A 15,812-nucleotide genomic window follows, 5' to 3' on the forward strand; every position below is an offset into this window, starting at 1 on the left:
TCTTTCCAGTGAGTTCCTCTCATTTTTCGTGCCCAAGTTTTTCAAATTGCTAAATACTCCCTCCGTCCCTAAATATTTGATACCGTTAACTTTTTAGTACATGTTTAACCGTAAGTCTTATTCAAAAACTTTTGTGAAATATGTAAAACTATATGTATACATAAAAGTATTTAACAATGAATCAAATGATAGGAAAAGAATTAGTAATTATTTAAATTTTTGAATAAGACGAACGGTCAAACATGTTTAAAAAAATGAACGGCGTCAAATATTCAGGGATGGAGGAAGTCGTATTTTTTTAAAAAAATCTGTACAAAAGTTACTTTAAAAAATCTTATTAATCCATTTTTTAAAAAATAATTCATAGATACTTGATTAATCATAAGAAAATTTGTCGTTCTGTTTTGCGTACGCGGGAGGTGAGTTACCAACCTCTTCCCAACCGCCTCCTTTCAGCTTTGAACCTCCTTCGATCGCACTGACGTAGGCCGCTGGCCTTGGAGAACGATCTAGGGTTTCCCAAACCGCCGGGGCCAGGGTTACCGCGCCCCGGCGGTAAGCACGGTTACCGCGCGGTAACCGCGGTAACCGTGAAAAACCGTACAAAACCGTGCAAAATTTATCAAAAATTTAAATTATTTTTTAAATTTATTTAAATTTAAGGAGATTACCGCGGTATTTATATTACCGTACCCCCGCGGTAAGCCCGATAACCGTGGTAACCGCGCGGTTACCGGCGGTATGGTGAACCTGGAACGATCTGGACCTTGCCGGCCCGAGAACGAAATTGGAAACAGGGATGTCACAGCGTTGCCGTCTCTAGCTCTTCGTCGGGATTCAGAAGCGGACAATAATCTGACCCGATGCCAATTGCAGACGAGGCGCACTAGCTGTTGGTCCTCTGTTTGTTGCAGTGCTGTTCCTGTCCATCCAGGTTCATCCAAGTGATTCGGAGTTAACATCATACTTTTAATCTTTGAATGCAGCAAAAACAGCACAAGCACGAGCTTTCTTTGTTGCTGGTTTCGCTACATGAACGAGTGGCAATTTTGATGCTGAATTTCTCAATATTCAGACTCCAAACATGTCAAAAACGTGGAAAGAAACAGCTGTGAATTCCTGCTTTTGCAATAATGTAACAAGCACTTCGACAGGTTTTTTGTGTCAAATAAAAAATTCCACAGGTTTCGGTGTGTCACTGTAAGCTCTTGTCTGCTGCCCTTGTTTGCAATCATGGAATAGGAGCACCTAAGCAGGGAACACTTTGCAGAATAGGACAAGCCAATGCACTAATTAGCGCGTTCATAACAAACCAAAATTATGTATGCATGCTTATTGAGTTGGCACCAAACAGATCGAGATGAACATTACATGTAACAACATCATCAATTAACTAATTAAGAAGCGTATGGCCGCTTTGATTCTTGACACCACTGGTAACTGATGCCGTGACGTTCATACAGCAGCATACCGTAGGGCTGACACTTGGCTTGCAGTAGTATTCTAATTTGTCTCCGCATATCTTCTTGCACGTCTCGTCAGTGCACGTTAAATCTCCTTGGTCATGGCACGTTTGTCCAGCTGCAAAAACGTAATTCAATTCAACCATCCATGATTCATGAGCCACTACATGCAAATTAAAAGAGGGGGAAAAAGCATCGATCATGAACCCCTCAAATTATACAGAGAAAACATATGCAGTGTAGTTTGGATATTTAAAAAAATTGCAGAGTAAAATTAATAGCTTTGCTAGCTGCATACATGTTGATGCATAGCAGGATGAGAAGGTGGAAGCTGCCACGATCAGAATAAGCATGAAGAAAACCAGAGAGATGGAGGACACCATCCTCCTAGCAACTGCCATTATTAAGAAGATAATTAAGCTCTCCTATATGTATGTATGATCTTTCACTCTTCAAGTTCACTGTGCTCATTGCCATGGCACTCTGATCATGTTTATATAGATGCACAGCCAACTTAATCTTGGAGATGTATTGATGGTTTCTTGCATTTATGCCCTCTCCTGCACAATTTATTGTTTTTGTTCCATTTGCATATTATTGTTGTAGCTTTAGATAGATTTGACATCCCAAATCTTTACACAATTTATTTTTTTTCCATTGCATATTATTGTTGTAGGCATAGATAGATATATACTCCATCTCAAAACATTAAATGGCATTACTTCCATAAAAACATTAAATGGTTTTATTCCTTATATAATTTATTGTTGTCATATCGTTTTATACATGTATTTATATGTTGCAATAAATTTCTTTGGTGGATGTGCAAAGTCTTCGAAACATTTGTATATGTACAAATACATGCATGTTGTCTTCCTAAATAAATAATGTCAAATTGCCCTCAAGGTTCCGTAAAACTGACGATAACCATTCGATTATCATGAATTTTGAGGTTTCAAACCAGTTTGAGTTAACAAACCGCTTGGTTTTCATAAGTTTTTGAGATTTTGAGCCGACTTGGGTTGACAAACCGCTTAGTAAACGGCCAAATTGAAAAAGATTAAATCAAACTAAATTCCATTTTTTGAAAACAAAATCTATAATTCACTGGTTTTCACAAAAACCAACAAAACCACTACAGAGCAGTTGTCGATCAGCGACGGCTTTGGAACCATTCCTCCATGTTCTAGTGCATCATGTGTGTTGGGCCTGTTGGCTAAATTAATCAATCAAATCATTGATCTGGTCCGATTCCAATTGCTGCCGTATATATAGCGTCTATTTGTTATAGTATTGGTCGGTTTTTCTACATTATTCAGAGTTTCAGACTTTCAGTGTATCCTCGATTCACAATATATCAAACATGCAGGTTCTGCCTGTCTTCGCCTTCTTTCTTGGTTGGTGGTACGTGAACGAGAACGAGTGGTTATTCCGATGCTGAATTGCTGGAGATGCAGCACACCAGACATGAGACATGTCACAACTCACAAACGTGGGAAGAAATTTACAGTTCCTGCATTTGCAACAAGGCAAGAAAACACGTTCTTCTGTTTCTTTCGTCAGGTACAGTATGGTACACACAATTATTCAGACTTTCAAACTCTTCTCTGCTGCCCCTTGTTTGAAACCATGGAGTAATATATAACCACGTTCATAATATAACAAAAGCATGAATGTTTACACTAAGATAGCATCAAACTAACAAATCGATCCATTACAAATTTGGATGGGAGATGATCAATTTAATTAATTACAAACCCATCTCCGCTTTCATTCTCGACACTAACGGGAGATGATGCCGGGGCGTTCATCACACAGCAGCATGGCATCTCAGGCGGGCAGTAGGTACGACGGTCTCTGCATATTTTCTTGCACTCTTCACGATGGCGCCGTAATATTGCTTCTCGGTCCTTCATATCTTTAGCTGCAAATGCAACACAATTGAAGCATCATAAGCCACTATTCACAATTTTATTTTCTTTTACAACAAAAGAAAGATCATCATGAACCACTCAAATTAAACAAATACACATAGCAATTAGTCTGAATGACAGAAAATTGCTGGGTGAGATAGCTAGCTTGGGATCGATGCTTGCCAGCGTAGCAGGATGAGAAGGTGGAAGAGATGATCAAAAGAAGCATGAAAACCGCCGTGATGGAGTAATCCATCCTCTTAGTAGCTGCCATTAGGAGAGATCACTGAAGAAACAAGCTCTGAGCTCTTGTTTGTATGTATCTGCCCTCTTCAGTTTCACTGTGCTCATTGTTGTGCCCCTTTGCTCATGTTTATATAGGGGCACAACCAAATCTTATGATGATGTGTTCTTGCATTTATGCCTTCACAAATCTTTGTACAATTTATTGCTTTTCCATGTGTAAGGTTTATTAATGCCATTTTATATTCCCCAGCATTAAATGCCTTCTTTTTCCTCAATTTATTGTATGCCATTTTATTTTGGATATACACCTATTCAAATATGAGAATAAATTTCCTCTTCAGATGTGCAGGATTTTCTAAAAGAAATGTAGATGTGCAAATTAAATGCGCGTTGTCTTCCTGAATAAATATATAATGCATCAGATAGTTCACTGGTGGAGAAACCGTTTGTAGTCCCGGTTTGTAACCCCCTTTAGTCCCGGTTTCCAAACCGGGAGTACCAATCCGGGACTAAAGATTGCTATCTTTAGTCCCGGGTGAAATAACCGGGACTAAAGATCAAGCTGACCTTTTTTTTTTGCATGGCCCTATTGCTGCATGGTTTATATATTTATATAAACCATGCATATATATGTTTCAATACATATATATGCATACATATATATATATATAAACTATATATAATATATATTATATATTATATTATATTACATATATATATATATTATATTATATTATATGTATATATGGTTCAGTACAAATGTACATGCATAATATATATGTATTTATACATATATATGTTATGCAAATGCGTATATATATATATATATATATATATATATATATATATATATATATATATATGACCAAAATATATTTACATTATAGAAAATGTGTACACATGCATATAGAAACATATGTAGTCATGTATTAATTACAATCCATTATATGTCCTAGCTAGCTACGATTTCGACGTAGTAGTAGTACTCGCTGCTAGCTCAGAAGCTAAGGACCGGTGAATTGTGTTTCCGTCGTAGTAGAATTCACCCTTGGGATCAAGGATTTCTTCGTTGATGAATCCCATGAGTTGTTCTTGAACCGCCGCGATAAATTCCTTGTGTGTGGTCATGTTATCCCTCATGCGAATAAACTATATCTATGAAATTGATTAGTAATTAAACAAGAAATCGTTACGTAATGAAATTTTTGAATTTATTTGTACGTACATCGAGCTCTCTTGTTGTGATGATTTGGTCTGCAAGGCAGTGGCAATACTCGCACACGTAGTAGCCGCACAAGTTAGTTCCCTACTTTTGCTTTGCGCACTACAAATAAATGACAAATTAACGGCGTGAGATCTAATTAATATACACTTGTATGTATTAATTTGAATCGGAGAAATATAAATGTAGAGCATGTGTACTCACAGGAAATTTGAACCTCTACCTAAGTCTTTCTCTCCAGTTGCCGCGGACCAAATGACGGAACCGATACCAAGCCCTACATGGAGTGTAAAGATATGATTCGTAGTAGAAATAATTAACATAACAAGAATTTCTTAATTAACAGAGGAACTTATACCAGTACCTGTCTATAAGTTCGAAAACCTTGTCAAACGTAGACTTTTTTATCCATTGAGTCATATACGTTGACGGTGCAGGTCGACAGGTCGAAGAGTAAAAGCACCCAGTGGAATCTGTAATGTGCGTGGGATGCATTACATATGAAACACTTAGCAAGTTCGTACGGGAATGAAATTTGGTATGTAGGAAGACAGTAAAATTAAACTAACTATGTGTTGTACGGCAACAGTATGAACGTCTTGTAATGCTGTGCCTTCAGGAGATGGACGAGATTGTCCTCTGTTTCTTGTGGATATTGGTCGAGCATTGCGACGTTTACTCGCCGAGGGTCGATGAATCCAGTATCGAAAACCCTCCGCCGTCGGGCCCTTTGAATCTCCATTCTACAACGATAAAAGGGAGTATTTTATTTTATATAGTTTACTTATATACAAGGACCTAATTAATTAAAGGAGACGTAGTAATTAAGAAATATAACTTAACGATATACTTACAAAATCCAGCAACTCATAATAGAGACGTCGAGGGCGTCCAGCTGGTATACTTCGTAGATTCCCTTGAAATTGATCCAGAGAATATCATCTCCTTGCAAGAAGTCCGGGTCCCTGATCCTCGCTCCGATTATCTCTCTACCGGTGGCGCTCATCTCCATGTACAGCTGATGGAACTTGTACATTTGTGTGGGTAGGGACTGCACCAGCTCGGGCTTGACAAGCGGTTTACCGAGCTCGTACATGTATTTCAATTCCGCCTTTTCTATTGGTTCAACTCCTAGCAATTGATCCGTAGTTAGACCGGTGTCAATAATAAATTCTTCTATTGTCATGTCTTCCCCGGTCACCAACGGCTCGATCTCCTGGTTTGGTTGCTCTCCAAGCTGAGGGATTGGTTTGGACTTTCCAGAAGATGCTTTCTTCAGCGTTCGCTCATAGTCCGATAGCTTGATGGCCTCCTTGACAGGTGCAGACATACCCCTGAAGAAGTTCCTGACACTGGGGTCTATAGGAATCTTCTTTTCTGGACTTCGAGGCTTGAATTGTCTCTTGACTTATGATGCAACGTAAGCGTCAAGCTCCTCTTGCGTGCAATCGTACCCCGGGTCCTTGTTCTTGGCGGCGTCAACTTTCGCCTTCTTCGTTGCCCTTGTGCGGGCAGGCAGTGGAGCTGGGGGGGCCCTTGACTTTGAAGGTGCCGGAAGAGGAGCTTGCGGAGGAGTAGGTGTAGGAGCCCGAGGAGGAGTTGGTGCAGGATCCTGAGGAGGAGTCGGTGCTGGAGCCTGAGGTGGAGACGGTGCTGGTGGAGCATGAGGAGAAGACGGTGCAGGATCCTGAGGAGGAGATGGCGGAGCCGGAGGAGATGGTGCACGAGACGCCGCTTGTCGCCCTGGGAGGATGATGTACCGCCTGCGCCATAGAATAATGGCATGGCTTGTGTCTCGTAGATGCGTCTCACCGTCTCCTCCAGGGTAATCCAGCTCGAGGTCCTCGTACGCGCCTTCGACCAACTCAACTTCGACCTTCGAGTATCCTGCTGGAATCGGCCTGCAGTGGTAAGTACCTGAAGGGTCCGTTGGGATGGCCATGCCCAACGCCACCTTCATGTTGTGAGGGATTATTTATTAGTAATCAACATATATAAGCAGCAACTAGCGGAATGGCTAAATCTAAAATATATAAACTACGAGCTTACCTTTATTGATAAGTTCTTGTAAGGAATATGCAGCTCACATGGTGTCCGCTGAGTGATGTCATCAACGGGACAGGTCGATTCGTCCTGTGTTTACATGGCGTCCATGTTCTGTGATCCTACCTGCCCCGTTGAGGCGCGGCTGCTACGGTTTCCTGACGGGCTCACCATTGCAGGAGGAATGGTCGGCTGGGGATCATGGGACCGATGTGCGGCCATGCGTTCATCAACCTTCCTTGCCACCTCCTCTTGCATTCTGAGTTCGTCGCTCGATACCCGGAACTCTAGATCTGCAATCTTCGCCTCGGTATCTCTCTTGCTCCTCATCCGACTCCTGTACGTGTGGATGTCCTCCTTGAAACCAATCTTCCAAGGAATCACCCCTTTCCCTCGTGTTCGTCCTGGATGCTCTGGAGTCTGCAGGGCGAGTGTCAGCTCGTCCCTATCTCTGTTCGGTCGGAACGTGCCCTGAGAGGAGGCTTCCACTGCATCTGTTAGTCGTCGCGCAGCCTCTCGTATCTGATCGCCGAAGACCAGTGAGCCATCAGCTGGGTTGAGCGTTTCACCGTGAGCATAGTACCAGAACTTCGATCGTTCCGGCCAATTGGCGGTTGCCGGTTCGATACCCCTCTCAATCAAGCTAGCCTCCATCTCCTCCCACTTCAGCATCGCGACGCTATAGCCTCCTGACCCCAAGTGGTGATGGTACTTCTTCTTGGCGGCATTTTCTTTGTTTCTTTCCATCATCGCCTGCCCTTGTTCACCTGTCTTATATGCAACGAACTCGTCCCAGTGATCCCTTAGCTTTGGGAATGTGTCGAAGTTCGGTGTCTGCCCCTTCAGGATATACTTCTGGTACAGATCTCCCTTGAAGCTCTGAAACTGTTCTGCCATTTTCTTCAGAGTCCACCTTTTCACTTTGTCCTCTGTACCAGCAGGAAGGGTGAATGTCTCGAGCATTGTGGTCCACAGCATCTCTTTCTCCGAATCTGGGACAAAGCTCTCATGATCTCCGCGTGCCCTTGTTCTTCGCCAGTACACCGTACTGACAGGCACGTTATCCCGCACAACTCAACCGCTGTGACGTACATAGTTCTTGGCGGCTTCGGCCGGGGCACTAGGACGTCCATCTTCTTCCACTTCCGTTATGATGTGCCGACCCTCAAGCTTCTTCGCTACACCCCGTTGCCCGCGTGCCCTCTTCTGTCCAACGGAGGGTTGACTACCACTAGCCTCCTCCTCCTGGTTCCCCTCCACATCCCTTTCCACGTGCCCCTGCTGGTTCCCTTCCGCATCCCTCTCCACGTTCCCTTCCTCGTTCAAGTACTGGTTTGGATCCTCGTTCCCCTCTTCTTCATTCCAGTACTGGCTGCTTCCCTCCGCGATTGTATCGTACAATATCTGTTCCTCATCACGGTCAGCCATCTGTTGATACAAGAAACATCTGCTAAGTCACGAGACATTTATGTTTTAACAATCTAAGTCATGTATGCTAAGTGTAAATGTCGTACATTAGAACCCTACACAACCTTACGTGCTAAGTCTAATTACAAATCATGATATAAGCTAAGTCTAGGTGACGTATATTACGCAACCCTAGCTAGTGAATAATTATATACTAAGTCTAATTACAAATAAAATAATCTTATATTAAAACTCAAATAATATTAAATGCTAAGACTAAAATAGTCATGTATATGCTAAGTGTTTCGTGCGTATATGCTAAGTCTAATTAAGACTACAATAGTCAATTGCTAGGAGTCGCACCAATTCCGTAGTCAATAATTACATACTAAGTCTAATTACAAATAAAGTAATCTTATATTAAAACTCAAATAATATTACATGTCGTATATGCTAAGTCTAATTAAGACTAAAATTGTCAATTGCTAGGAGTCGCACCAATTCCGTAGTCAATAATTATATAGTAAGTCTAATTACAAATAAAATAATCTTATATTAAAACTCAAATAATATTACATGCTAAGACTAAAATAGTCATGTATGCTAAGTGTTTCGTGCGTATATGCTAAGTCTAATTAATACTACAATAGTCAATTGCTAGGAGTCGCACCAATTCCGTAGTCAATAATTACATACTAAGTCTAATTTGCAATAAAATAATCTTATATTAAAACTCAAATAATATTAGAACACTACACAATCTTATATGCTAAGTCTAATTACAAGTCTAATATTCTTAATTGCATTACAAATATAACAATCATTTATATTATTACGTCACTTGCCTGCACGAATTCCTTCTAGGGCTAGCTCTTCCACTCCGGCTTGAGGGACGACTCCGACAACACGTCTTTTCTGCAAGATACAAAAAATATGTATTAGGATAAATGCGAAGTAACATATATATATATATATTGCATTTCACGTTCACGTTCGTTCACGTTCGTTCGCTCGTTCACGTTCCCTAGCTCGTTCACGTTCGTTCGCTTGTTCTCATTCACGTTCGTTCTCGTTCACGTTCGTTGTCGTTCTCGTTCACGTTAATTCGTTCGATCGTTCTCATTCTCGCTCTCGTTCGTTCGATCGTTCTAGTTCACGTTCTCGCGGCAACGTACGTTGACGTGTTCGTTCTCGCTCTCGTTCGTTCGATCGTTCTCATTCTCGTTCACGTTCTCGCGGCAACGTACGTTGACGTGTTCGTTCTCGTTCACGTGTTCGTTAATGGCGGTGAGGCGGCATTGGGCCGGCGCTTGGCGCCGCGGCGGCGGCAGCGGCGTGGCGTTGCATGCGGCGGCGGCGTTGCGCGGCGGCGAAGGCGGCGGGGTGGCATGGCGGCGGCAGCGTTGCGCGCGCGGCGGCGAAGGCGGCGGCGTGGTGTGCCGGCGGCGGCGTGGCGCGGCGTCGTCGTGGCGCGGCGTCTCGTGGCGGGCGGCGCGACGGAGAGAGAGATCGAGATCGGAGATCGATGAAGGGAGAGGCGGCGGCGGCTCTCACCCCAGAGATGCGGCGGCGGCGGAGGAGGCGGAGGTGGCGGCGAGGACGACGAGCTCGAGACGACGGCGAGATACGGCGGCGTCAGCGCGGGGATTTGCCCTAGGCAGTGGCGGTGAAGGAGAGAGGCCGAGAGAGATCGATCGGCCGAAAACGTTAAGTGTTGGTGGAGAAGACGAGGGCGCACCGGGAAAATATATACCCCCGGATCTTTACTCCCGGTTGATGAGAACAACCGGGACTAAAGATATCTTTAGTCCCGGTTGTTCTCATCAACCGGGAGTCTTTAGTCCTGGTTGTTGAGAACAACCGGGAGTAAAGATCTTTTCCCGCTATTTCCAAATTCTTTTTAAACCCGGTTAGGGTTAAGAACCGGGACTAAAGATTATAGCACTGCATATTATTTTCGCTTACATATGTGTTTCTAAAATAGAAGTTAATGCATTAACATTATTTAAAGTACAAAGATTAATGACAATTACTTCGAAAAATTATTTTTGTCTGTAATAAATTAAGTGGATAAATCGTAATAAGCAAATATATGACTTAAAATTAATAAAAATTCCAATAATCATATATATTTAGCATATGAATGATATTATTAAATTGGTAAAAACTCTAATTAAGATATGTATGTACATACTGCATGATTTAAAATTAATAAAAATTGTAATCATCATATATACTTAGCGTAGGAATTATATTAAATTAAATGTTAAAAACTCTAATTAACATATGTAAATGCCACATGCATGATTTAAACCTTTTAAAAATTCGAATAGTCATATATAAGTAGCATATGAAAGATAGTAAATTAAATTGTGAAAAACTCTAATTAACATCTGTAAATGCCACATGAATGATTTAATACTTTTAAAAGTTCTCTAGTCAATTATAATTAGCATATGAATGATAGTCAATTAAATGTAGCATATGAATGATAGTAAATTATGCCATACATCAATTGATTTATATGGATAATCAATACATCCAAAATAGTTTACATCGTGTACACAATAATTACGGCATTACATCGGCGGTAACGGTTGACCGCTCATACTTTCTCCTCACTATTGTTCCTTCCTTGTGATCGCTGCGTGAGTAAGGGGTGTCTTCATTTGATAGGAGGATGCTAGGGTCAATCGTCACCGTGAAAAGGGGTTGCCCATCCAACTGATCATAATCCTCGTCAGTCTTGTCCTCAACTCCGACGATTTTTCTTTTGCCTGGGAGAACCACTTGACGCTTAGGCTTGTCAGGCCCTCTGCCCTTCTTTCCTTTGCTAGACATGTCCTTCACGAAAAAGACTTGCGTTACATCATTGGCAAGGACAAAAGGTTCGTCCGAGTATCCAACCTTGTTAAGGTCAACAGTTGTCATACCACTGTCATCAATCATTATGCCTCCACCAGTCAACCTAACCCATTGGCACTAGAACAGAGGAACCTTGAGAGGACCATAGTCAAGTTCCCATATATCCTCGATGGCACCGTGTAATACGTGGCAGTTGTTCCATCGTGTCCCATGGCATCGACACGAACACCGCTGTTTTGGTTCGTGCTCTTCATGTCTTGGGCTCTTGTGTAGAATGTGTATCCATTGATCTCATATCCCTAGAATGTCGCGATCGACCCAGACGGTCCCCTCGCCAGGAAGGCAAGTTGTTGGTTGATCGACTCGTTACCCATGAGATGTTGTCGTAGCCACGTGGGGAAAGTATCAATGTGATGTCGTGTAATCCATGCATCGGACTTACCAATGTTCCTGGCGCGAACTAGAGCCAAGTGCTCCTCGATGTAAGGAGCTACCAATGAAGAGTGTTGCAGAACAGTGAAATGGGCTTTACGGAATAAATTGTTGTCTACCGTCATTATTGCTTTCCTTCCGAGAGTTCCCTTTCCCCGTAGTCTCCCTTCATGGCGTGATTCAGGTACCCCGATTGGGCGAAGGTCTTCGATAAATTCTACGCAAAATTCGATGACCTCCTCTGTTCCATAACCCTTGGCGATGCTTGCCTCTGGACGAGCACGGTTACGAATATACTTCTTCAGAACGCCCATATACCTCTCGAAAGGAAACATGTTGTGTAGGTACACAGGCCCGAGAATACGGATCTCTTTCACAAGATGACAAAGCAGATGCGTCATTATATTGAAAATTGAAGGTGGAAATATCAACTCAAAACTGACGAGACATTGCACCACTTCATCCTGAAGGGCTTCTAATCTATCCGGATCGATGACCTTCTGCGAAATTGCGTTCATGAATGCACATAGCTTTGTTATTGTTGCCCGGACATTGTCTGGAAGGATATCCCTTATTACAATTGGTAGCAGTTGTGTCATCAACATGTGACAGTCGTGAGACTTTAGGTTTGTGAACTTCTTCTCCTTCGTGCTTATTATTCGCTTGATATTCGTGGAGTATCCAGACGGTACCTTTATACTCTTCAAGCATTCAAACATACTTTCCTTCTCTACCTTGCTAAGAGTGTAGCTGGCTGGACTCAAGTAATGGCTTCCTTTCTCCTTTGGTTCCGGGTGAAGGTCGCCGCGTTGTTCCATATGCTTCAGATCATTACGTGCTTCCAGTGTATCTTTCGACTTTCCGTATATACCTAGGAAGCCAAGAAGGTTTACGCAAAGGTTCTTAGTGAGGTGCATCACGTCGATTGCGTGGCGTACGTCCAAGAATTCCCAATATGGTAACTCCCAAAATATAGAGTTCTTTTTCCACATCGCCGCGTGACCATCTTCGCTCTCTATAGGCTGGCTTCCAGGCCCCTTTCCGAACACTACTTTAAGATCTTTAACCATAGCAAACACTGTTTTTCCGCTGCGATGTTTAGGCTTCGTACGGTGGTCGGCCTTATGTTCGAAGTGCTTGCCTTTCTTCCGTACCAGGTGGTTTGCTGCAAGGAATCGACGATGACCCATGTATACAACCTTCCTACAGTGCTTAAGATACGTACTTTCTGTTTCATCCATACAGTGAGTGCAAGCCTTGTACCCCTTTTTGGACTGTCCGGAAAGGTTGCTAAGTGCAGGCCAATCGTTGATGGTTACGAACAGTAGCGCTCATAGGTTAAACTCCTCCTGTTTGTCCTCGTCCCACACGGGGACACCTTCCTTCTTCTACAACTGTTTAAGATCTTCGACCAGTGGTCTTAGGTACACATCGATGTCGTTACCAAGTTGCTTGGGGCCTTGAATAATAATCGGCATCATTATGTACTTCCTCTTTATGCATAGCCAGGGGGGAGGTTGTAGATACACATCGTAACGGGCCAAGTGCTATAGCCGCTGCTCATCTCTCCAAAAGGATTCATGCCATCCGTACTCAAACCAAACCATATGTTTCGTGCGTCCTTTCCAAATTCTTTAAATTTTTTGTTGATGTTTCGCCACTGCGAACCATCGGCGGGGTGTCTTAGCATCCCGTCCTGTTGACACTCTTCAGCGTGCCATCGCAACATTCTAGCATTCCCCTTGTTCCTAAACAAACGCCTTAGCCGTGGTATTATAGGGAAATACCACATCACCTTAGCAGGAATTCTCTTCTTTGTTAGCTGCCCGTCAACTTCTCCTGGATCGTCTCGTCTAATCTTGTATCGTAGTGCTTTGCAAACAGGGCATGCTTCTAGGTTCTCATACTCCCCACCGCGATATAGGATACAATCGTTCGGACATGCGTGAATCTTATGAACTTCCAGTCCTAACGGGCAGACTATCTTCTTAGCCTCGTACGTTGTCTCGGGCAATTTGTTTCCCCCCGGAAGAATGTTCTTGACGAGTTTCAATAAATCGCCAAATGCCTTGTCACTAACCCCATTTTTTGCCTTCCATTGCAAGAACTCCAGAGTGGTATCCAACTTTTTGTGCCCCTGCTCGCAACCTGAGTACAACGAAGTTCTGTGGTCCTCCAACATCTTGTCCAATTTATGGGCCTCCTTTTCACTTTCGCAGTCCTCCCTAGCGTCCTGCAACATCTGACCAAGATCATCCGCAACGTCGTTACCATCAGCAGCTGTTTCCTCCTCGCCCGTTTGATTTTCTTCAAATCCAACATACTGAGCAAAGTCCAGAATATTGTCGTCTTCTACTTCATCTTCTTCCATTTCAACACCTTGCTCTCCGTGGGATGTCCAACAATTATAGCTTGGCATGAACCCCGACTCAAACAAGTGGAAATGAATAGTCCTGGATGCAGAATACTCCTTCTGATTCTTACAATTATTGCATGGACAACAAATAAAACCCCTTTTCCTGTTAGCTTCGGCCACTCTCAACAAATAGTGCACGCCGTCAATAAACTCTTTGGACCGCCGGTCAGCGTACATCCATTGCCGATCCATCTACATGAGTCAAAAAAAACCGTACACAAATAATTATTCTTACAATAATGACAGTCATACAATAATTATAAGATATCTTTATTCATACAAAAATCATAAAATATTATACCAAATAATTCTTAAAAACTATTTGTAAAGTTTTATACTAATTTTAATGTGTTTTACTTCTTTTAATTTTCATTTTAGCCTGTTTTCTATTATTTAAGATTAACTTTCACTAGAGTTTTCCTTCTCAACTATTTTATAAAACCTTGTTTAGCAAATGAACTAAATTTCTATATATTCTTTCTTCCCCACACATATTTTCTCTCTCATCAACTTACAACTAAATTTTGGAGAAAAAAAAGTGTGCAAAACATAGGTGCAAATGTAGTATGACAAAATAAAACATTGGAGGATGAAGTTGCAAACCTTTTAGGCACCTCCGATTTGTATGTAATCACCAAAATAAATTCAATAGAAATTTTGGCATGACCTCCCCTCTTTTTTGAAGAAATTTTGAAGCTTGCTCGGGCAGCTGGAGGAGGAAGAAGACATATATATAGGGGTGGGACTTTAGTCCCGGTTGGTAGCACCAACCGGGGCTAAAGATCACCAGGATCTTTAGCCCCGGTTGGTAATATCAACCGGGACTAAAGTTAGTCCCGGGGGGGCCTGACATGCCCTGACAGCATTCGAACCGGGACTCCCGGTTGGTGTTACCAACCGGGACTAAAGATCAAATATACCCGTTACCCTTTTGAACCGGGACTAAAGATCATCTTTAGCCCCGGTTTTTATTGCATCCGGGACTATTGTGGAAATCGGCCGACCGACGAAAAATGGTTTCTCCACTAGTGGTTGGGCCGAATGAACTGTTGGGCCGGTATGCAGATCAGTTGCTGGGCCATGCAAGGGCATGTGCCAGATGGGCCGCATTCAAATTAATAGTCCCACGCCTTCATAGACTGAAAATAACATAGGACTTACATGCATGAATAACTTAATCAGGGACAAGATGAATTGTTGGGCCTATATATGCATATCAGATTATCAGTTGTTGCCTTGTTGGCCGTGTAAGGACATTTGCCAAATGGAGCTCAATCAAATAGTTTGCATTGAGCGTTCAGTTAAAAGCCTTGCAGTATTGAGCGTTCAGTTAAAAGACTGTAAAATGATCAAACTCTATTTCTGATATTTGAATGCAAAATAATTACACGTGCATGCCTGACCAGTATAGAAACATGAATGGTCCATGCTTTTTTTTAATTTCTTGTTTTCTTTTTGAGATGGATCGATCGTGTGTATTAATTACTTGCTTTCGATGTTCTATCTTTTTTTACCCAACACTGCAAAATCTGAGAACAACCTCACAGACATAAGTTTCCATTGAAAATAACTTTCCATATATCATGCTAGCAGATGTATGAAGCTTCTTGCTTATCTTGGTTGGGCTGAGAAGCGTTGGCTGGTCTTTGTTACGCCTCCAGTACTTCTCTACGGTTTGGGCCACAAGGGAATAGAGTTATCAATGCATGATCACATAACTTTGTAGCTAAATGCATGATCTGGGGATCTACTCAGATTCTATGCATGATTTTAAGTTAAGTTTTAAGTAATAACCGGTTCACTCC

This window comes from Oryza glaberrima, chromosome 11 (assembly GCF_000147395.1).
Source record: "Oryza glaberrima chromosome 11, OglaRS2, whole genome shotgun sequence".
NCBI classification, from domain to species: domain Eukaryota; kingdom Viridiplantae; phylum Streptophyta; class Magnoliopsida; order Poales; family Poaceae; genus Oryza; species Oryza glaberrima.